This window comes from Thermobia domestica, chromosome 1 (genome assembly GCF_964235325.1).
Source record: "Thermobia domestica chromosome 1, izTheDome1.hap1.1, whole genome shotgun sequence".
NCBI lineage: Eukaryota > Metazoa > Arthropoda > Insecta > Zygentoma > Lepismatidae > Thermobia > Thermobia domestica.
The window spans coordinates 384,350,893-384,373,571 of NC_137454.1; the positions used below are offsets into that span (position 1 = coordinate 384,350,893).

The 22,679-nt window shown below is 36.0% G+C and overlaps 1 protein-coding gene across 1 annotated transcript in view; it reads right to left on the reverse strand.

Moving 5' to 3' along the window:
- Positions 1 to 22,679, reverse strand: part of LOC145682782 (uncharacterized) — a 190,914-nt gene that overhangs the window by 156,718 nt on the left and 11,517 nt on the right. The window lies entirely within an intron of this gene.

A 22,679-nucleotide genomic window follows, 5' to 3' on the forward strand; every position in this document is an offset into this window, starting at 1 on the left:
GTCAGTCATTTTTCCAAGCTTAAATTTCGGGAAGAAATATGTCTCTTTTGATCATGGTTTCAGAAAATTCTTTAAGCTTGAAAAGATACTAACTACGGAAAATACGAAATAGACTTTCATGGTTACAGAAAGTTCATGGTTACCAGCCCTTAATCACGGTTACAGAAAGTTCTTTCTCGGATTTCATGTAGAAAAACATGCTCTACATGCACAATTATTCGAGTTATTGGAGACAGAGAAGTGGTCCATCTCTACTGGACTTACTAAATGTTTTGTTGTTGTTTGTTTATTTTTGGAAATATGACGTAAAATTTGACCGCCAATAACTTGGAAACATAAGTTTGCACAATATTATACTTTATACGCTTTTATAAGAGCCGAAGTACTACCGCTATTTCAAGTTCGGTGCCGATCGGATGAGTTCGGCTGAACTCGTACAATAAATCGTGTCCTTGATTTTTCAGGGAATAATCAATTGAAGAGCAGAAAACTTTCACTGCAATTTCAAATACAGTTTTACTGCATACAGAAGTGATTTTTTAAAAAAATACACGGTCACTGAAAATTGAATTTTTGTCCTCTATACGCAATAATTATTGATGTCACACAAATAATATGACTTAGTAGTGATAAATATAGTGCATTAACTTGTGTTTTTGTCTACTTTAATATGGCTTAACTTTTGTAAATCGCTTATGACATGAAAGTTCTTATAGTATTAGATGGCCTGATTTTTATTTATTCTTTTTTTGCAAGTGTTAGAATAAGGGATGAAATGACAGAGAAGAATGCAATTGGAAGGGGAGTTGGACATGGATGCTGTCTCTCGCCTACATTATTTAAGGTTGGTTTAAAGGGAGAAGTTTTGCCGATAGATATCGCTATAGTCTTCGTATCTCATGTATTTTTTACCTTTCACGAAAATTCACGATTTCTCTTACAAATTGCAAACTACAGACTTCAAATTTTTTAGAGAAGGAACTTCATAACCTATCGAAGGCAACAATCCGTGCTGATTTTTTATTTAGAATTTTCTTCATTGTTGAAATAGAATATTGTTAAAGATTTGGATATCCAATTTCAACAATTAAGCCATTTCAACAATGAAGAAAATTCTAAATAAAAAATCGGCATGGATTGTTGCCTTCGATAGGTTATGATGTTCCTTCTCTAAAAATTTGAAGTCTGTAGTTTGAAATTTGTAAGAGAAAACATGAATTTTCTGAAAGGTTAAAAAATACATGAGATACGAGGACTGTAGTGACATCTATCAGCAAAACTTGTCCCTTTAAACCAATCTTAATATATATCTTTCTAGAAGAGACAGCGAAAAAGAGCCAACTAAATGAAAACGGCATTTCAGTAGAAGGTAGAATGATTGGGTGTATGCGGTTTGCAGATGAAGTGGCACTTGTTGCAGAATCTGAAGAGAAAATCAATAAAATGTTTGAAAACTTGAACAAGAGTTGTGAAGAATATGGGGCGAAAATAAATGTTGGAAAGACAAAAGAGCAGTCAGTGTCAAATACAGAAATAGGAGGGGAGAAAATAGAACAGGTGACTAATTTTCGATATCTGGGTAATATTATTAGTAATGATATGAAGTGTGAACGTGAAATAAAAGCAAGGATAGGAAGGGTAAAAGAAGCCTTTAGGAAGAAGAAAAGGTTATTTTGCGGGGTCTTGAATAAAGAGTTAAGAAAAAGACCCATAAAAAAATCTTTGCGTGGAGTATTGTATGGGTCAGAAATATGGACATTACGCAAAAATGATGAAAAAGACTGAAAGTTTTCAAAATGTGGGTGTGGAGAAGCATGGCCAGAATTAGCTGAATGCAGCGGAAAGCGAATGAGAGGGTCTTAGAAATGTAGACATTATTAAGAAGAGGAAGATAAACTGGTTGGGACATTGGCTAAGAAAGAACTGTATCGTAAGAAACGTGCAAAAGGGTATGGTCGGAGGAAAGAGAGGAAGGGAGCGAAGGAGCCTACAATTAATTAATTAATTTATTTATTTATATGAAAGTACCCATAACATACCTTCTTGACTTACATAATTGATGGTAACATGACCTTACAAAAAAGAAAACTAAAACATGGAAAGAAAAGAAAAATACTAAAAAATAAAAAGGAAAGAATGTACAATCCAGCCACGAGAACCATAATATATATATATATATATATATATATATATATATATATCAGTACGTTAACAAATAATGATAGATCATACATGGTCATTATTCAGTATTTCATAGAGAAATTTAACAAATTTAACTTTTCCATCTGAAAATAGGTCTATCTTATCATTTAATTTATTATAGACTCTCAGCATTCGTATAATAGGTGAGTGTGCATGAGTTGAACTTTCCGACATAGGTATATAAAAGATATTTTGATTTCTGGAGCGATATCTTGGTACATAGAAAGGGATATGTAGCAACAGTGTTGAACTATTAATTCTATTTGTCAATATATTTCTTAAAATAATAAAAGAATGTGCAATTCTTCTATCTTTTAAGCTACTTAGGTTGAATAGCGAGCGTAAAAGTGACACTGACAAGTAAGTTGTTGAATCTGGTTTAAATGTTTTATAATATAAATATCTCAAAAATTTGTTTTGAATCACCTCAATTGCTTGAATGTCTCTCTTAAAGTGGGGACTTCAGATTACCGACGCATACTCTAATTTGCTTCTAACTAGGGTTGCATATAACTTGATAATTACTGATAGTTGTGAAAATATATTTGTGTTTCTGATAACAAAACCTAAGGCTCTATTTGCTGAGTCTATAACACTAACTAAATGATTACCAAATGTTAATTTACAATCAAAAATTACTCCAAGATCTCTAATCGATGTAACATTCTCTATTTGGATATTATTAATTTTGTATACATATTTAACTAATTTGTTTTTTCTATTAAAGGTTACACTTTTACACTTATTTACGTTCAGTTGTAGTTTATTTAAACCACACCAATCTATGATTTTATTCAAGTTTTGTTGTAAAATTTTGCTATCTTCTTCAACTGTAACTGGTTTATAAATCTTTACATCGTCGGCAAATAACAAACAATTAGAATTTTCTACAATCTCAGGCAAATCATTAATTAGAATTAAAAACAACAAAGTACCAAGATTGGAACCTTGAGGAACACCAGATGAACTTACAAACTGATAAGAAATTTCTTGTTGAAATTCTACATATTGATTTCTATTATGTAAATAAGATAGAAACAACATAATTAATGAACGACATCAAAACAAAAACCGTACGTGAAGACGAAGAGGTCAGCGGAAGACTGCGGAGAAAGGAAACTTCTCAGATGCAGCAAGTGGCCTGCCAATAATGGCAGAATATCTATTATTATTATTATTATTATTATTATTATTATTATTATTATTATTATTATTATTATTATTATTATTATTATTATTTGCAGGCGGACAGCATACTTATCATTACGGCATCAGCTAGTCTATGATATGCGTACGTACAAGACGTACATATTTAGTGTCTACTTTCCTTTTTTCTCTCTTTATTTTGTCGTTGTGTATCAAGTATGTCCGATTCTTTTCTCTATCACAAGTTGGCAACCTTTTCTAATACAGCGAATCTAATAATACGAATAATAATAGAAACGTAGCAACAGGCATAGTACAATGCTAATGTACTTTTTTATGGCAACTTGACCTTGTTTACGTTTCTATACACAGTAAACGAAAGAATTCAATACGTGAATTGTGTAAGGATTTCCAAATCATTTAGTAAGCACGAACTAAAATGAACAGCGTGTGTTTATTTTGTATATTTCATGTGTTCTTCGTGTCGCCTTAACTCGCTGATCAATAACAATAAAAATAAATAAATGAAAACAGAATACGGCACGCGATCAGTCGGATACCTATGATATAGAGACTTGCACTGCTATGATAGAGGCTTGCGCGGGCCGACACTGATTTCTCTTCAGGTCAGGCCAGGCTGGGGCCGATTAATTGCAATTCATTAATAATTATTGACTTTCGTTAAACGATAATTGGAATAAAGCCAAACGTTGAAGAAGCGTGCCCGTGAAAAATGTTACAAAGAATGCAATAGCTATTTACAGTTTGTGTTGCTTAGCGGCTCCACTTTCACTATAGAGGATTGCAGGCATTGCACGGTAAATTGACCTCTGACCTTGACCTTCGCAAAAACCCAAAATATGACAAGAAGCGGTGGGAAAGTTTTGCCTGGCGCTAAACAATATTGCCATCTTCACTTTATGCTAAAATGAAATCTGTAAGTTTTACGTCCCACGGTTATGCCGGTTAGGCTAAAGGAGACGGTGATAATGAGAGATGAGTGAAATGGTGGAATGAAGAAAGTGGGAGGAAACGGGAGAACCCCGAGAAAACCCACGAGCACGGTGTTTGTCCACCACAAAGTTCACTTGGCGGGGGCTGGGATCGAACCCGGGACCCCAAGCACCAGAGGTGAACGCTCTACCACTGAGCCACCGCGCCCCCCACTTTATGCTAAAAATCAATTAAGTTAGATTTTTGTTACAGGAAATGGAGTTTTTGTTCTTTCGATGACAGGCAAGTTCTAGGAGGCAATGGTATCACTCGGGAGGCAAGCGTCAGGTTGTGAACCAGAGCTTAGAATGTTCCTAAGGGTTAGGTCAAGTTTAATACTAAATTTTGAGAAAGATTGGAGGTCGAGCTAATTTTTTTTAAAAAAATTATCGGGCCAGGGTCGGGCCAAAAACTTTTAAAATTTATCGGGCCCGGGCCGGGCTTGGGCCAAGAATTTTAAATAACTTACGGGGCCGGGTCGGGCTCGGGCCGAAAATATCCAAAACTTTCCAGGCCCGGGCTGGGCCGGGCCTAGGTACATTCGGGCTGGATTGGGCTCGGGTTGAAAAATTCGTCCCGTGCAGGTCTCTATTATGATATCATTTCTGGACAAGAAAACTACTTTCTACGCTAGAACGTGGAAAAATATATAAACATAGAAACCGGATATTAGGTAAGTGCTATTCTGTGCTCGAGCACAGGGCGGCAGAATTTAGGGGGCGGCAAAATTTTGGATTTTTTTAAAGATTCACAATAAGGTAATATTTAAAACTAACAACCCGCACAGTCCCGCGCAAACGCGAGAAAATATGTTAATGTGTTTAATTCGCTCTAATTACAGTAGTTACTAATGAGCTAGCTTATCTGATTTTTTTTTTAAAGTCATCCTCTCCCACCCCTACCCGAAGGTATGAGGATGAACCTGAACATAATGAAAACTGATAGTATTAAACTCAGAGACCTCGAAACTATGAATTCAACACACTCTTATCGGTCGTTTTCGATTACTTTTAAAATCTCGTCCCCTCCCTGGGGATGGATTAAAACTGTCACTATTCATCTCAACGACCCCAAAAAACTATGAATTCAACTCTAATATTGGTCGTTTTCGACGGGAGAGGTGGCAAATTTTGTGCAGGGGGCAGCAAATTATATAGAGCACAGGGGCGCACAATATATAAATACGGGCCTGTAGATACATAGGTATTTTGTCAGACAATGCATAAAGGAAAATAATTCAGAACAGTGAACTCTTTGTTCGCTTCAGCTTCAGAAAAAAAAAATATTTTGTCTTTTTCACTTCAAACTTACTGCTTGTATTATTATTTAAATGCCAATTATGGCCTGTTCTTTACATTTTCTTCAAAATCAGGACTTCCTTGGGATACCTAATATAGGTCTGTTATTTCAATAAAAGTTCCTCCTTGTTCCAAAAAAGAAGAAGAAAGAAAGAAAAGAAACTAACTTATGTCCGAGGCTGATCCAGTCCAACATATGGAGAAAAAAAATGTCCCCGCGAGAATTTCAGGGTTACTGCACCTGATAAGGACTTGAGCATTTTAAATACAATTTGAGAAGTGTAGAAATGAAGATGAAAATATAGAAAGTTAATTTGATTCATATGGTATTTTGTGCTTTAAATATGTTCCCATTAGATGCATGGATGTATAAAAATTATTTTCTGTTTTTAAAGTGTTCTTTATCAATAACAGCTTTTTTTTAAAAAAAAATTATTGTTTTTTGTAACTGTTTCCAGAGTCCATGAACACTTTTTGGGGGGTAGGAGCGGGGGCAAGGACAGTGTATTTTCTTAAAGGTAAATGCAATTTTATGCTATTCATATCTTATGTATGGAACACCTTGTTTTTTGTAACTGTTTCCAGAGTCCATGAACACTTTTTGGGGGGTGGGAGTGGGGGCAAGGACAGTGTATTTTCTTAAAGGTAAATGCAATTTTATGCTATTCATATCTTATGTATGGAACACCTTGTTTTTTGTAACTGTTTCCAGAGTCCATGAACACTTTTTGGGGGGTGGGAGTGGGGGCAAGGACAGTGTATTTTCTTAAAGGTAAATGCAATTTTATGCTATTCATATCTTATGTATGGAACACCTTGTTTTTTGTAACTGTTTCCAGAGTCCATGAACACTTTTTGCGGGGTGGGAGCGGGGGCAAGGACAGTGTATTTTCTTAAAGGTAAATGGAATTTTATGCTATTCATATCTTATGTATGGAACACCTTGTATATTTTTCTGACAAAGAAATGTTGATTTTCAATAATTACATTTTTCGTGTTTTGAAAATGAGATGTTTCATTTTCACGATTACGCCCTTTAGGCTAAGGAAGACGGGTGATTAAGACAAGTGAATGATGACGGACAAGTTAGTAAAATGATAATGTGAGAGGAAACGGAGTACCAAAAGAGAAAAAACTAGGGGCATGATGTTGTCCACCATAAACTCACTTGGTTGAGGATCAAACCAGAGACCTCAAGCACTAGAGATAACCGCTCTACCACCGAACCACCGTGCCTTGATAAATATGAAATGAGGGTTCAAGATGTCATTTAATGGGAGCTACAAGATTCTTGCAGCATGGCACCGTAAATTTAATATATATATATATATATATATATATATATATATATATATATATATATATATATATATATATATATATATATATATATTTACAGGATTAAAATGAAATGAAATGAAATCTTTTGAGTTTTACGTCCCACGGTTATGCCGGTTAGGCTAAAGGAGACGGTGATGATGAGAGAGGAGTGAAATGATGGAATAAATAAAGTGGGAGGAAACGGGAGAACCCCGAGAAAACCCACGAGCGCTGTGTTTGTCCACCACAAAGTTCACTGGGCGGGGGTTGGGATCGAACTTTACAGGATTAAAAACGTGTATTTCGAGACAAAAAAGAAAGAATCATAAACTGTATTAATATTGCAACGTCGGTCTTCGTAGCAGTCTGACGGCGAACTGAAAGACCTGCAGTAATGGTGCTCAGGTCTTCTTTATGTCATATTGATTTTAAGATTACCGTCTTGATGTTTAGTTAAAAGGATACGTTTCATTCTCTGTTTCTCTTCTTGCTTCTTTTCTTTTTAACTTACTAACCACAACCTAGCACACATTCTGCTGTGAAGTGCTCATCTGATATTTAGCACTATTTTTTTTTCCTTGTATGAAAACTGTCGTGACCATTTGATGGACGATAATATAATACGAAGGCTTAATTTTATTGCATTTGTGAGTGGATGGGGAGGAAAAGTGAACTTAATGTACTTTGATGTCTCAAGTACCTAAAACTTTGTTATCTTTCGCATGCCTTAAAGTTTGTAACAGTCAATCAAGAACTTCCTGAAGGTGAAGTAAAGACAAGTCTGTGATGGACAAAAACAGAAAGTACTATATTTTTTTTCTTCTTTATTTCGATACCAGTCGATAAGATTCATTTCACTTTGCGTGCATATTGAGTGAACTATTAGTACGCAGTTGTTCTGTTGTTGAAGGTCAAATGATATTGATCACACACTTACTGAAACTGTGTAGAATGAAAGAACTAGTATTATTGTTTTAGATTCACACGTGAAAGAAAGAATGTTTTTCTCTTTATCAGATCTCGGTCGTTTTCCCTTAAAGAGGTTTGTCAACTAAATAAGAAGAATGCGCTTATGGCTAAATGGTACGTGTGCGTGCCTTTGTATTAGAAGATCCAGATTTATTTCTTGATGGGAGCTTATGTGGTTTGGATTCCACCTTAAGCTGTAGGTCTGCGTTTTACCAGCCTCGACACTGAAAGGAACAGTTTCAGTTGCGATTTGAAACAATGAGTGAGGACTCAGGGCGATTCTCCTGTTCGGTTCATGCCCGTTTGGCCTATTCCCGTTTCGCCTACTGACGTGGGCAATTCTCCCAAGGTGACCAGACGTCTCGTTTTAGCCGGGACAGTCCCTTATTTTCAACCGTTGTCCCGTTTTTTTTTCTGATTCTCAAACGGGACGCTTAAATGTCCCGTTTTTAAGGAAACCTGACCCAGGTGTACCGTAATTATTATTCAAAATATAAATGGTCAATGCTAATTCTACACTCTACCGTATCAACACTCATTGGGGAGGTTCAGCCGTGCCTAGAACTTCTGAATATTCAAATGAGAATTGAGTCTTCCGTGGTTCAAGTGGGAATTGAGTGGTAATTCTGAGTGTTGAAGTAGATAAAAATATTTTTGGGTAGTACTAAAGTTAGAAACGCTGTGTTATCATTCTTATTTGTGTACTTTGTACTTTGTAAATTGAGAACACTTCTGAGTCCCAAAATGCAATGTGGAAGTCACTCCCCGTCGCCGATTCGTATGCGTCCCGTTTTTAAGAATAAAAGTTCTGGTCACCTTGAATTCTCCTGTTCGGTTCATGCCCGTTTGCCCTATTCCCGTTTCGCCTACTGACGTAACTACAAATTTACCTCACTATCTCCACCCTACTACATATAAAACTACATGATCTGACTGACATAAAATAAAGGGGTACTTCCGGTTGACGTGGAAAGTTGAAATTTGGCATGATTGTAGCTTTTCGGGACTATTATTATTAAGTATTCTGCCTTTTGGGCAGACCCTGGGACTAATAAGGATTTTTTTTTTTTCAATTTTAGATTTGGGCCTGGAAATGTTTCTTCCAGTTTTCTCAATCTTCAGCTTCTTTTAACTTCCAATATTTTCTCCTATCTTTCAAATCATCGATCAGCTATGTTCTTCTTCTTCCTATTCCTCGCTTTCTTTCCATCTTTCCTTCTATGGCGGTGTGAAGAAGACAATTTCTTCGCAAGGTGTGTCCAATCTAATTGGCCTTTCTACGAAGGATGGTGGCTAGAAGTATCCTCTTCTCTCCTATCCGGTTTAAAACATCTTAGTTTATTGCTCTCTCTGTCCATTTTATCTTCTCTATCTTCCTCCAACACCACATTTCGAAACTCTCCAAATATTTCTTCTCTAACTTCCGTTAATGTCCAAGTCTCTGAACCATACAGTCCAATGCTCCATATATAGCACTTGATTAACTTCTTCTTAAGTCCAATGCAGAAAAATTACCAAAATTTAATATTTTCAAGTTTTAGGAGGTCTAAATGGAGGATGAAGAAATTCACCATGTCATTTAGATGGAACTTTTTTTTTTTTTTTTTTTTTTTACGTTTTAGTAACTTGGAATAAAAATTTGAAATTCGCTTTGCTTGTACGTTTTCGTTAGCGTTAAGTAAGTAAATCACCAAAAATAAAAATTTCCAACTTTAGAGCGGATTTATGGGCAATTATGAAAAATCTTCCCCATGTTATTTTATATGGGACACCTTTTACACTCCAAAATTACTGGTCACTTTCTGTGGGGCTACAATGATTAAATTTGACATGATTGTAGTTTTTCGGGACTAAGCGATAGAAAAATTACCAAAAGTGAATATTTTTAATTTTTAGGGGGTCTAAAGTAGTGATGAAGATATTCCCCATGTTGTTTAAATGGACCTTTTCTTTCTTTTTTCTTTCTTTTTCTTTTTTTGTACTTATAATCTCACTTGGAATTAGAATAAAAACTTGAAATTCGGTATGATTGTACGTTTCGTTAGCGTTACCTTAGTATCTTCAAAAATAAAAAATCCCAACTGTAGAGTGGTTTTTTACGAACTGAAAAATCTTTCATATGTTATTTATATGAAATATTTTGTACACCCCAAAATGTTTACGCACTTCCGGCAGGATTAGAATGATGAAATTTGGCATGATTGTAGCCTTCCAGGACTAACCCGCAGGAAAATTGCCAAAAGTGAATATTTATAGTTTTTCAGAGGTCTAAAGGGAGGATGAAGAAATTGCCTTGTTATTTAAATGGGCGTTTTCTTGGGATACACTGCAAATTTTATCTTTTAGATAGTTGAAATAGGAAAATATATGTGAAATTCCGTAGAATTGTGGGATAAGAGATACGAAGTCGTAGGCCGATCAAAAAGGTGGGTCTGGGATGCGGAGACTCCAGCTAGCCGAAGGCTAGTCTTATCTATAGGCGGAACGGGTATTTCCCTTTTGTGTATTCCTGTTTCGCCTACGCTCACTCGACGAGGGATATTCACTTTCTGAGGAACTTTCTTACAAAGATTTGTTAAAAAGATTAATTTCTCAACAGCTCTGACGTGATTGGCTGTGACTAGCCAATCACGTGCCACTTAGCAGTTTCAGAAGATCACCGCTTCAAGAACAGCTCTTTTCAAAATGGTTCTCGTTCATTACTAATTACCTCCTCAAAATGTTTACTTTCCAGATAAACTTTTTGCTAGCAAAAACAGTCATTTTAAAAAAACATTCATTAAAAGCTCATTTTCCAGCATAAACGAAAGCAAGTTTAAGTAGGGGAAGTAATACTGACTATCCCTACATTGTGGTTAATTGATAAAAATTCTTTGTCTTTCGTCATAAGATTTTGATTCCACGTTAGTGATCCCACATGTATATTCAAGGGCGCCCATCAGGGGGCAAGGTGGGGCGCTCGCCCCCCCTAGAGGAAATTGTACTTCAGAATATCAAAAATCCAATAGAATTTTTACATTAGTTACAGAACTATTTGAAACTATTTTTGAAACGTCGCTTATACTTGCCCCCCCCCCTTGGAAACCACAACATAGGCGCCCTTGTGTATATTCACGTCTCATATAGTTTCGTACGGAATGTTTGGCATGCACTTATTCACTGCACAACAGTTAGTAACATTATTGGCTTGTTGAGTATCAAGAGCTTGTACTACAGTGGTCAAGCATGCAGATGATACATAAATGTAAGTCTTTTATCAATAAGATTTGACAAGTGTGATTTGTCCCAGATTAAAAATGCACAACTATGAGCAAACGATTTATAGTGTATATGATCACACAGGTTTGAGTCAATCAGTACAAAACAGATTCCTGATGAACTATCATAACATGCTTACAACTAATTATACAGTATTATTCTTTCCTCCATCACTTCAACGCATGATAAATAAATGAAGGAACACCTCTGAGACCGCCTGTGTTAACCCCAACACCGGACCCTTGATCTTGAAATAATATGGTAAAGTGGTAGATACATATACATGATATCTGTTTCAGCTATGAAACACTCGAAAAAAAAGAGCAAATTCCTTCAATTGGGGCCACGACGACGGACAAAATAATGCATGCTTAATAGGGATGTGCTCGAGTCGAGTCGAGGCAGAATTTTCCTGACAAAATTCGAGTCGAGACACAGCTCTTTCAATAAAAAAATATATTCTTTTCGAGTCGAGACATCACTTTTACAACACATTTTCGACACAAGACAGCCACAAATCTTGTCTCGTGCGCATCCTTAATGCTTAAACGATATAGGTGTATCTGATACACAGGATTTTTAAGTGGCTTTAATACTTTTGCTAAATCATTGTTGTTAGCAAATGAAAGGTCCCGCTGACCACTGAGGAGTAATACAGTTAATTATATTAGTATCTTGATAGCCTGTATTCACCATTCTAGCTGGGGTGTTACTAAACAACATATGGTGTGCGTGTATGTATAAAAAAAAAAAAAAAAAAAAAAGCTATCGTGACACTGTTCTTACTTCCGAGTTCTTTCCTTCATTTCTGTTCTTCTGCACTGTAACAATGCCACGGTGTTATTTTCACACCACTCAACATTTTGTTTGTTTCAAATCGGTAACACTAGGCCTGTATCAACCGCAACACCGGACCCTTGGTAGTCAAGCAAGGACCAATACCCTATGTTAAAATATTAGACATGCATTAACCGCAACACCGGACCATTGGTGTTGAAATAACATATTACAACGATAGTCACGCAGAACGAATAGCCTATGTTAAAATTAAGTTATACTAGACCTGTGTTAACCGCAGCACCGGATTCTTAGTGTTGAAATAACATGTTAATGTGGTAGTCAAGCAGGGACCAATACTCTATGTTAAAATACTGGACATGTATTAATCGTAACACCGGACCCTTGGTGTTGGAGTAATATGTTCAAAGCGGTAGTCATGCAGAAGCAGAACGAATAGCCTATGTTAAAATTGAGTTATACTAGACCTGTGTTAACCGCACTACCGGACTTTTGGTGTTGAAATAACATGTTAAAGTGGTAGTCGAGCAGAGGTCAGTAATTATTTCTACATAAGAAATACAATCTTTTTACGTGCAAAGTTATTCGTTAATTACTGTGCATAAAAATGGATTTCCTAAAGGTATTTACCATCTACTTTCCAGTGACGGTATGTTTTAATCATTGAAAAACCAGAGACGGTATGCCTTCATCACTACAAAACCAGAGACGGTATGGCATACCACCGCATACCGTCTCACTTCGACCAAGGTCCTCAGACACTTACTCACCTTACTTGTCTACTGACTAACATACCTGTATGTGGTGCACAAGATCCTGGGTTGGATTCCTGGTAGCATTGCGTACACCACAATAGTTCAGATCCTACTTTTAACGGCATCACGTCCTTATACAGCAAACAACCAATAGCGTTAAAACAAGTTAGTTTTCTCACCGGCTAGTGGTCCCTTCTTGACTAGCACTTTAACTTGTTATTTCAACACCAAGGGTCCGCTTTTGCGGTTGTCACAGGTCCAGTATAACTCAATTTTAACATAGGCTAATCGTTCTGCATGACTACCGCTTTAACATGTTATTTCAATACCAAGGGTCCGGTGTTGCGGTTAATACACGTCCAATATATTTACATAGGGTATTGGTCTCTTGACTAGCACTTTAACTTGTTATTTCAACACCAAGGGTCCGCTTTTGCGGTTGTCACAGGTCCAGTATAACTCAATTTTAACATAGGCTATTCGTTCTGCATGACTACCGCTTTAACATGTTATTTCAATACCAAGGGTCCGGTGTTGCGGTTAATACACGTCCAATATATTTACATAGGGTATTGGTCCCTTCTTGACTAGCACTTTAACTTGTTATTTCAACACCAAGGGTCTGCTTTTGCGCTGCCGTGTCGTGACAAAACGCTGTAACTTTGGTGGAGCAGTTTTGCGAAAATGAGCCCTAAAGTTTTCATTCGAAAATGTGATCTGTATCGTGTAGAACCAGTGTAACTAGGCAATAACGGTCAACCAATCAATTTTCACCAAATTTAATCACACAACATGCATTTACGTAACATTACATGTAACCCTGTGTTGGGAAGTAACGTAACGCAAGTAACGCGTTACTTGTAACGCGTTACTTTTTAAGTAACGTTTCCTAGTAACGCGTTACATTTTTTCCAAAGTAACTGTAACGGTAACGCGTTACAAATTTTTAAGTAACGTACCTAGTTTGCGTTACTTTTTTGCGTTACATTTCGGATGAGTAACTACAATATATGTATTTTTTTTTTCGGAAACAAATGTTTCTTTCCTGTAAGTGAATTTCTCAGAATGAAACAATCGAACATGAAGTACGTATGTCAGTGACCGACAGTCACAGACACATAGAGAAAGAGGTAAGTTCGTAGTGCCACTTGCTGTTTTTTGAAGATGAGGACAGCCTTAGGGAAATCACGTGTACTGATTGCAAGCACCTGGAAGATTTTGTCATAGATTTTGACAGCTTCAAATCAATACATTCAGTGAGTGAACTAGGAGAGCAATGATACCGGTAGTCTATTTTACTTTGATTGGTGTTCTTTTTATAAAGATGGAGAACGAAAATATTTTACCGTTCGAACATTTGAAAGAATACTTTTTTCTTAAGAGCTGAGGATGATGGTGGACAGAATTTAAAAGTAAAGTGTCTGAAGTGCCCCGGCGGAAAATATTTATCAACAACTAGGGTGACATAAATAACGATTTACAGTAATGGGTTAATATGAATAAACTTTGTTCTGATGAGCATTCCTATTTTATTACTCATCGGGCTTAGAATGTAATATTGGTGTTGTATGTAAAGTAATATTTGCTGATGCTGCTGATGGTATGTAATATTGGAGTTCTTTCAGATGAGTTTGCTTATCCTAGAGTCCCGTTGATTATAGAGTAGTGTAATGTTTCTCTATATTCTTTATTTTTAATTTTACATAACAACATTGTTATTATTATATAATTAGTTTAGCAGAATAATAATAAGCAACCATTTTTTTCTAACGCATAGGGAGCTAAAATTCGACTCAACTCGAATTCAAGTCGAGTTTCAAGTCAAGTCAAGCGTAATATCCTCGAGTCGAGTTCCGAGCCGATTTAGTTTTTCGCGTCGAGTTTCGAGTCCAGTCGAGTTTGACAAATGGCTCGTTAGTTTTAAGTCGTCTTGAAATCAAGGCCTGATTACACTGGAAAACGAAAGCCATGAGAAATGTAAGCTAAACAGCAATATGGAATACTTTTAGTGTTGCTCACGAGAGGGGACACTGCTCGCATCTCGTCTCGTCTCGATAGCGAGACTACAAGAGATTTTTTTTAATAACAAGCTTAACTAAGCCGATGGCTCGAGCCGGCTCGCTTGGGGTGAACCATCGGCTCGAACTGGCTTGGTTGGGATAAGCCATCTGCTCGGTTCGACTCAACTGAGCGAAGGGCTCTAGCCGACTCGGTTGGGTGAGTTGTTGGCTCAGCTCACTTCTCGGTTTGAGTCGATAGTGAATGAGCTGTGAGCCGATCTGCTCGAGTCGTTGACAATTCTAAACCCGGGCCGAGCAGTTTTGAAGATATTTGGCCAGTGCCCTATAAGTTTTCACAATGTTTGGCTCGACCCCGAATACTCAATCTAGACCCTCAACCCAAATTCAGAAGTTCGTGAGCAATGTCCTTGACTCCTAGACTTCACGACTACCAAGGTTGGCAATCAACTAGTTTTTTAGTATTCAAATACAAACCGCCTATCTTTCCTTTTATATACAGTGTTGTTATAATTAATAATAATAATAATAATAATAATAATAATAATAATAATAATAATAATAATAATAATAATAATAATAATAATAATAATAAGTTGTAGTAGTAGTAGTGTCATTGATAATAATTATACTCTCTATGTAATATACTTGAAGAATGTACTCGAAACTACACACTGGATTTGGCTCTAGCCGACTCGAAACTCGACCCCTATTCAAGTCGAGTTGGAGGAAATTTTTTGAGTCGAGTTCTCGGGTCCAGCTCAAAGATGTCTGTTTCTAGTCGAATCGCGTCTCAAAGAAAACTCGCTCGTGTCCATCCCTACGAGTAACGAAGTATGGCATTTTATCAATGTTACATTATATGAAAATGTTCATATATCAAGTAAAACTTTGTCCTTGCATTTACATAAAGCGATTCAGAACGTGCAATAATAATAATAATAATAATAATAATAATAATAATAATAATAATAATAATAATAATAATAATAATAATAATAGCGGTAGTAATAGTAGTAAGGAAAATTAAAGTCATATTTTTTTCACATTTTTAAAGTTTCGGGCCTAAAAGTAACGCGTTAGTAACGCGTTACTTTCGAAGTAAAGTAACAGTTACTTTTTGGAGGCAAGTAACGCGTTACTAGCGCGTTACATTTTAAGAGAAAGTAAAGTAACTTGTAACGCGTTACATTTTTACAAGTAACTTACCAAACACTGATGTAACCACGTGTTTCCAAAGTCAAGATACACTGGTTCTACACACGATACAGATCACATTTTCTGATGAAAACTTTACGGCTCATTTTCGCAAAACTGCTCCGCCAAAGTTACAGCGTTTTGTCACGACACGGCAGTGCGGTTGCCACATGTCCAGTATAACTCAATTTTAACATAGGCTATTCGTTCTGCATGACTACCACTTTAGCATGTTATTTCAATACCAAGGGTCCGGTGTTGCGGTTGATACAGGCCTAGTGTTACCGATTTGAAACAAACAAAATGTTGAGTGGTGATAACGGTATCTCATGTAAAATAATATTGTCTACGGAGGTCTTGTACCACTTTTTGATTATCTTTTATCTATTTGAAGATATCACAAAATTACTGTAAAATTAGCGGTATTTTAATTTGGCTGTGATGGGGCCTCTTAAATAATTATTTACCATTAATATAAGAAGTGGAAAATATATTTACTCTTTATTGTATCTTTTAGTGTTTATGTATTTTTCAAAATTTTTGGATAGGCCCGGCCTACCCGCTAAAACCGCCACTGCTCACAGTACGTAAAATGTGCCAGACTTCATATCCTCATGACATGTTTGTCCATATATTAAGCAAACAATGCAAAAAAGAAAAAAAAACGTAACATGGCCCTTATCCCCGAATATCTGACCTTTTGATTTGATTGAAACTATAGTACAAAAATCATACAAGTATTTCAATATTGATATTGATATTTTGTATTGTTGCTATTTACATTAACACTATAAATTTGAAAATAGAAGTATATGTGATACTATTTCATATAGTATAAAATTATCTATATAAGACGAATCAGTTGATAAGGTGATGCCGAAAAAGGAGTTCTGATGTAGAACACTAACATTCTTTCTTAAGAATCGCGTTATGCATCCTCTTGCATTGTTTACTTAATATATGGCCAAACATCTCTTGAGGGTGTAAACTGCGGCACCTTTTACGTACTGCGACTCTTAGCATTTTAGAGATGAACTACTGAGAAAGTGAATAAAATCTTGATGTGAAGTAATTTGATATTATACCGAATTAACTTTATTTCATGTTCGTTTCAGTTACAATGTCAAACGGCTTTCTTGCAACTGAGTCAATCAATTTTCCATTTGCCCCCAGGTATTTTTTAAATCATATTCATCTTTACCAAAGTAGATATGAATAACACTTCTGATAAGAACTATAGTATATCCTGGTCATTTATCCGACAAGAGCAACAAGGATAATGTCTAAAATTTATGATGAAACTTGAAGAAATAGGTATTCTTCTTACAGCTTCTGTTTGAATTACCAAACAGATTATTACGAATGCAGAACAAAATTCAAGAGGGCAAATTCCAAGGAAAATTCAGACAAAACGGACTAAATTCAAGCGACAGAATCATAGGCGCAGATTGATAAAATAATGCTTATTTTTTACTTCAACTGTTATGAATCTAAAATGTTATCTGAAATTCTTCACTTTACGGAAATAACATTTTTTTAAAACGCTGGAAACCCAATAAAAGACGTAAGACTATTACAGTAAGTAGATATTTCACATTTTGATCTTTGGTTAAGAAAAATCTTGATCAGTATTTCAGAATTAAAATAAATATTTATACATTACTCAAAATAAAAGACTACTATATGCTACTACACAAACATGACTTTTTAAAAATCAAATAGCATCACAGTTACTTTTCGCAATTAAAATGAATTGTCTTACTGTAATATGCTGTACGTATTTCTAATGTAGGGCTATTAAAGGTACTGGTATAATAAGTAGAAATACCCAGTACTTTTCATATGGGTATATGTGAAAGTAATTAAAGCTAAACTGCTCTTTTAATATAATATTTTTACGCATTTTACGAGTTTTCAACATTTTAAAAGAAAGAAAAAGTTATTTCGGTTGAAAAATAACAGATAACATTTTACAATATACTAGTGTATATTACCCGCTTCGCTGAGTTGAAATAAATAATTTAAATGCACATCTTTGTATGTTGTATAGCTGAATTCGGATCTATGCCGCATCGTAAGTATCAATGTTCATCTTACTGACCCCGAAAATTATGGATCCAATACTCATATTGCTCATTTTCGATCATTTTAATCTTTAATGTATGTCACCCCTCCTCGTCCCCCAAGTGTTGGAGCTGAAAATGGATTTAAACAGCATCAGAAGTATCACTGTCCATCTAGGCAACCGCAAAAACTACAGATTCAACACTAATATCGGTCATTTCTGACCATTTATATATATATTCATGTACAGGGGTTGAACAAAAAATCTAAAACGTTTGCAAAAGTGTGAAAACCATACCTAGTATGGTGTGGGGTCTTCTTTTGCGTCCAAAACAGCTTGGATCCGACGTGGAATGGACGGATACAGCTCCTGAATCGTGGTGTGTGGAATTTTGTACCATTGTTTCTCTAAAATATGCTCCAGTTCCTTAAGGGATGCTGGTGGAGGGTAATGAGACCGAACACGCCTTTCTAACTCAGACCGCAATGGCTCAATGATGTTCAGATCTCGTGACTGTGAGACCCAAGAGAGGTGTGATTGCTCCTGGTCATGCTCCTCAAACCATGATTTCACCGTTTTTGCCGCGTGACAGGGTGCCAAATCATCTTGGTAGATGCCATCACCATCCGGGAACGTCGTTTGCCCATGAATTTTGTATGCCCTCGTGACATTGGACACAGCGCCTTTCGATACAACCACAATGTTCGCCACTGTTGCCACTGAAGCTCCAACCACACAGGCACCAATGATCATGCCTCTTTGGAAGTCTGTCAGGTCGCCCATTTTACCGCATCGCTTTCACACCACGACACTCACAGGTGAACTGGTTACTGCTCACGGAAGAGGAAGGTTCACATGAAACATTGAAAACAAAATACGATCGGCAACACATGTTGTACAGTGGAGGACAAAACTTACGTGTCCTGTATGAAGTGTTTTTAGATTTTTTGTCCACCCGTGTATATATTTCCCCCTCTCCATGTTGCGGGCCATGGCATCGGAAATGTCACCGTTCATCTCAGCGACCCCAAAAAATGTGGATTCAGCAGTAATATCGGTCATTTTCGATAGTTTTTAAATATCTCTTCCTCCCCCTCCCCCAAGTTGCAGGTTTCAATTTGGATTTAAACGGGATCGAAAGTATCACTGTTCATCTAAGAAAACTATAAATCCGACACTGATAGTGGCCATTTTCGATCATTTTACATAGCTCCTTCTTCCCCTTTGCCAAGTGGCGGGGCTGATTTTGGATTTAAACCGAATTGGAAATATCACTGTTTTTCTAAATGATCCCGAAAACTATGGATTAGACACTAATATTGATCACTTTCGATCATTATTATATATAGCTCCCCACTCCTCCTCCTTGCAGCGGCACACGACATCAGAATTGTCACTGTTCATCTCAGCTACTTCTAAAACTATGGATTCGACACTAATATTAGCCATTTTTGATCATTTTTAAATGTTTATCCCCTTGCCCTACGTTGTACCCTCCGGTTCCAAAACTATCAGGGCTGAACTTGGATTGAAATAGCATCATAAGTGTCACTGTTTCTCTCATCGACCCCGGAAACTATGGATTTAACACTAATATCGATCATTTTTAAATTTCTCTCCTCCTTCCCTACGTTGCATCGTCAAAGTGAATAGCCTAAAGTAATCCCTGCCCCTAAACTCATTCATGTATGTTGAAAAGATTGAGATCGGTCGGGTGATTCAAGAGTGATGAAGTCACAAAGGCAGTCATTTTTTTACATATATCTCCCCTCCCCTACGTTGGCTCGTCAAAGTGAAACGATAAAAAAAATCCAAGGCCCGACCCTTATATATGATGAAAATTTGATCGAGATTGGTTGGGTGGTTCAAAAGTTATTAGGTTTTATTAATTTTTATACGTCCGCCTCCTCTTCCCCTCCCCTAGGATCTACCGTTAAAGTGAAATTACAAGAATGATTCCAGATCCGAACCTCATGTATCTTGAAAATTTGAGTTCGGTCGGATAGTTCAAGAGTTATTTACTTATAAAAATAGTTTCTTTTAGTCTTACATAAATTGATTTTTATATATTCCTCCCTCCTTCTCCTCCCCTACGTTGCTCCGGCAAATTTAAATCATAAAAACGATCCCACACCTGAACCTCATCTATGTTGAAAATTTGATCAAGATCGGTCGAGTGATTCAGGAGTTATTAAGTTTTTTATTTTTATTTTTACACCCCTTCCTCCTCCCCCATCTCAGTTCTACCATCAAAGTGAAGAGCTTAAAACCAGCCTAGCCTCGAACCTCATCCATGTTACAAATTTGGTCGAGATCGGTCGGGCGGTTCAGGAGATTTAGTACAAATATAGTGATTTTCAGTTTTGTATATATAGATGACAATTGAAGGGAAAAAATATCAAATAAGGTATGCATTGGTACATCCAATATATACTCCTGTGATTTTGTCTTTTGGATTTTGTCCTCGTCAGAATTTTCCTTGCATTTTGATCGCTTGGATTTAGTTCCCGCGCTCGTTACTACAGCCATTTTATCCATGAGTTCCGATCTGCATACATGCACGCTAGGAGTCAAGCTTTTCGGTGCTGCATTTCCCTAAAAGTTTCCTCCTCGCATATAATTCCCTATCTCTAAAGATTAGGCAGAACGGAAATTCCTGTTCTCCCTAAAGATAAGATCATTTAAAATATTTTCTACAAAATCCTGGAAAGCTTTAGGCAGAGTTAGAATGAATCTCTCAAATATTGCACCCCCCTAGTACGCGGATGTCCGAAAATTTTAAGGGGTACTAGGGGGTGTAGATAAATCACTGCTCTGAAGTTGCTCGTTCGCCTTTTTCTTTATTATGATTCGTTTGGAACTTGAAATCTTCAAACAATTATTTCCTGCGCCCTTCATTGTTTTCTGTTGTTTAAATAATGTGGTAATATAGTGGTTGGGAGCCATATATAAATAATGTGGTAATATAGTGGTTAGATTTTATTGAGAGGATGAGTGTTACCATTTGTTATTAACTTAATAAGTTATTAAATGGTATTTAAAATAAAACATGTTTTTTTATTTTATTTTTTATTATTTTTTTGCTGAAATGCAATGTTTTATTTATATGTAATTATAAAAATTAATTTAATGATTATATATAAAAAGAGAGTGTTATTAATTTTGAGGCTTAATTTTATTGTAGGAAAATAAAATTTAAAATTTGGGTTATTAAAATAATGGTGTTTTGTGAATGAAAAATATAATTTATATTAAATAGGATTTGAGTTTAGTTCTCCGTCGTCCACCCATTTTGTTAAGTTATGATTATTGGAAGGTTTTGTTTTGTTTTAATGTGAACCTCCACTGTTTTTTTTTTTTTTTGTGTGTGTGTGTGTGTACTTTTTATATTAGAAAAATTACATTATTTTGGACTCTGAGGTCCACTATAATTACTTTGTTTTTTTTAAATGATTTTAAATGATACAAAAAAATACGTAATCGCCCAAAACTAATTTTTTTGTTATATTTATTTTTTTATTATTTAATAATTACATTTTTAAATTGCTACAAAATAACAATATAAAAATATTTGCAATTTTAGTTTTTTAACATTATAGTATTTTTTGTTTTTATTATATATATATATATATATATATATATATATGTGTGTGTGTGTGTGTGTGTGTGTGTGTGTGTGTGTGTTTTAATTTTTTTTAAAAAAAAATTATTACACTGTACAGTGGTTTCCCATCTTCGACAGGGGCATCTTTCCCAAGTCTCTTTACAGTGGAGTACTTCTTAATCATACGTATACAATCATCAGTACGAATAATTTCTTGCGTTTTACGGACATCAGTCAAAATTTCTAAACACTCTGTCTGGAGGAATGTATTAATGGCCAGCAACTGGAAAGTACATTCCCACAGTTGACACACGTTTTCGAGCATCGGTAACAAGCCACTTCGTGAGCATTCCTATCATTGTTGTGTTCTTATTTTGTCTTCCGCATCTGTCTGTAAATGCCTGCACCGTCTTTGTGCCCTCTGGACTATTAATTAGGTGATTCAAAGCGTAGATGACTGTTGAAGCAATCTTATTACACCCCTTACCATATTCATACAGATACCGGTACTACTTTAATATTATAGTGCCTGTTCCAAACTGCACTAAGTCAAGCACAGTGAACACTAAAAATAGACATACGTGCATTCAGAAGCAAAAGATGCTCAATCCATTCATTGTGATTGATTGGTGGATGTAGGATTCTTTGCTTTAAAATAAAAGACATTTACGCATGGATATAGCAAATTTTGCTTCTAAAGATCGACTTTACTACTGAATTTCTATAGGAAATTTTAAGATTTAGTAATCAGCGTTTTGGGATTTGGTTCACTTCCCAACGAGCGATAAACTGCAGGTCTGTGAAGTTGGCCTACCCAAATTAGCTTACCCACTTTTATCTACATGAACCGGGTAGGCCAACTTCACATGTGAAGTTGGCGTACCCAACAAGTTTCCCACATTTTTCGGCATAAATCGTTAGTTTCTCGTTAGTTCTTACTAAAGGTACGTTAGTTCCGCAATTTTGTACAAATTAAATCATAAACAAAAATTTGTGGCTAGGCTAACTTCACATGTGAAGTTGACGTATCCAACAAGCTTTCCCACATTTTTCGAC